Here is a 2,615-nt window from a genome sequence, read left to right as displayed (position 1 = left end):
CCACCCCCACCCCCACCCCGCTGCCCGGCTCACCAGCTTATGGAGCTGGGAAGGATGCTGAGCTGCATTATAGAAATTCTGCTCCCAGTAAATCAAAAACCTGCCAACCTTCTGAGTCCAAATATTTCAAGCTCTGGCTCTAGGCTCCTTTTCCCCAAAGTTGTGACTTTATTGCCTTCAACTTAATTGCTTCACATAGACTATATATTCTAGAAGCAAAAACCAGCTCCAAATACAAAACACTACAATACAGAAATAGCCATGCCAGTGATTTGGTAAAAATAGGCTGAAAAAGGAACAGCAAATGACTCCAGGAGACACCATTTGATAGAAATGGGAAGCTCAAGGAAGAATGATAATGTGGTTTGATCAAGATATGTGGAGTTTAAAAAGAAGAAGTTTAATGCAAGAGGATGTGAAGAGATGCTTAAGTATAAAACTAAAATCAAGAAATAACCTTAGAACAAGGACAGTTTAGGAGGATGACTTAGGACCAGTAAGTACAAAGAAAGAACTTATAGAGAACTTAATTCATACTAGTCCTGTGATTCAGAAAAGAGAAAAAGAAACCCACAAATTATTACTAATAACCTATGCACCAAATATGAGGAACTATGGCTCAGATAGGACAAATGACCTTTTTCTGTGTCATGCAACTTGTGAGAGGGATTTCATCCTGGGTCTTTCAAACTTGGGAACCCATCTTCTTGCCACTAAATCACTCTGCCTCTCAGAAACAAAAAAGCAACCACCAAAGCAGGATAATAGAAGGGTTCAGCCAGGGCCCACATCCCTGCTCTCTGCTCTCTGATTGACTGCATTCTACAAGTTAATGAACCTCTTTGTACCACAGCTGCTTCCTCTGTAAAATAATACCTATATCATAAAATGTTGGGAGCACAAACAGGTGTATAAAATACTTCAAATAGGCCAGGAGCAGTGGCTCACACCTATAATCCCAGCACTTTGGGAGGCCCAGGCGTGTGGATTGCCTGAGGGTAGGAGTTCCAGACCAGCCTGGCCAACATGGTGAAATCTCGTCTCTATTAAAGGTACAATCATTAGCTAGGTGTGTAATCCCAGCTACTTGGGAGACTGAGGCAGAAGAATCGCTTGAACCCAGGAGGCGGAGGTTGCAGTGAGCACGCCATTGCACTCCAGCTGGGGCAACAAGAGCAAAACTCAGTCTCAAAAAAAATAAAAATAAAAATAAAACACTTCAAATAGTGCCTGAGATATAGTAAAAGTTTTGTAAGTGCCAGATAATGGTGTAATTATCATTATTATTAGGTATAAGTTGGTGAAAGCCAGAAAGAACAGATTTGTTTGAGACAGCCTCTCACTCTGTTACCCAGGCTGGAGTACAGTGGTACAATCATGGCTCACTGCAGCCTCAAACTCCTGGGCTCACGTGATCCTCCTGCCTCAGCCTCCCAAGTATTTGGGACTACAGGCACCTGCCACCACACCCAGCTGATTTTGTTTATTTTGTTTATTTATTTTTAGAAACTATGTTGCTCAGGCTGGTCTCGAACTCCCGGTTTCAAATGATCCTCCCACATCATGGTATGAGCCACCATGCCCAGTCCTGATTTCTGTTCATCAGCAACTTCCGGCACTAATTTTCACATTTTAACATACATGTGAATCACCTGGGCATCTTGTTAAACATGCAGATTCCGATTCAGTGGATCAAAGGTGGGACCTATGATTCTGCCTTTCCAACAAGCCCTGCTGAGCTAATGACGCTGGTCTGCAGACCACATTCTGAGTAGCAAGGACTTAGCCGAAAGAAATAGCTTTGGTCTCGAACCAGAACTTAAAAATAAGGAGGTGGGGGAAGAGTGGAGCAGAGCAGGAATGAGAAAAGTCCAGAAAAGCCAGAGATATGCCAAATTTAGTAACATGAGACCTATGACTGCTATGCTGAACAGTGCCCTCTGATTTCACCAGAGGGAAAGCCCCAGTGAAAGTGGTGCCATAATCTAAACAGATTACTGAGCTCTTGAAAAATAAAAACAATGAGAAGGGATAATAAAGAAGTACAGACCAGGCGCGGTGGCTCACGGCTATAATCCCAGCACTTTGGGAGGCCAAGACAGGCAGATCACAAGGTCAAGAGATCCAGACCATCCTGGCCAACACACCGAAAATCCATCTCTACTAAAAATACAAAAATTAGCCGGGCGTGGTGGTGCGTGCCTGTAGTCCCACTACTCGGGAGGCTGAGGCAGGAGAATCGCTTGAACCCAGGAGGCAGAGGTTGCAGTAAGCCGAGATCACGCCATTGCACTCCAGCATGGGGACAGAGCGAGACTCTGTCTCAAAAAAAAAAAAAAAAAGAAAAAGAAGTACAACAGAGAAGCCCAGGAGAATGATATTTGTAGGACAAGGCACCTCTTCCCTCAGTACTTAGTATTAAATGTTTTGAAACAACAGTGAAATCAGCTGGAGAACCTTCTTTTGGAAGCTGTTCTAGCCTTTGCTTTATTACACAGGTCTTAGTGCTGGCCTCTGATTCAAATAAATTCAAAAAAATTTTCATTTGAATTCAGGATTCAAATAAAAACGTAGGTTTTGTGGGGTTTTGCTATAGTTTTTTTTTTTTTTTTTTT

At 42.8% G+C, this 2,615-nt stretch overlaps 1 protein-coding gene across 1 annotated transcript in view; it reads right to left on the bottom strand.

Moving 5' to 3' along the window:
* Window positions 1-2,615, bottom strand: part of HTRA4 (HtrA serine peptidase 4) — a 25,259-nt gene that overhangs the window by 1,227 nt on the left and 21,417 nt on the right. The window lies entirely within an intron of this gene.

Source organism: Mandrillus leucophaeus, unplaced genomic scaffold, assembly GCF_000951045.1.
Source record: "Mandrillus leucophaeus isolate KB7577 unplaced genomic scaffold, Mleu.le_1.0 Scaffold111, whole genome shotgun sequence".
Lineage (NCBI taxonomy): Eukaryota > Metazoa > Chordata > Mammalia > Primates > Cercopithecidae > Mandrillus > Mandrillus leucophaeus.
Note: the sequence above shows the minus strand (reverse complement) of the source record. Positions and strands in the feature narration are given on the sequence as shown.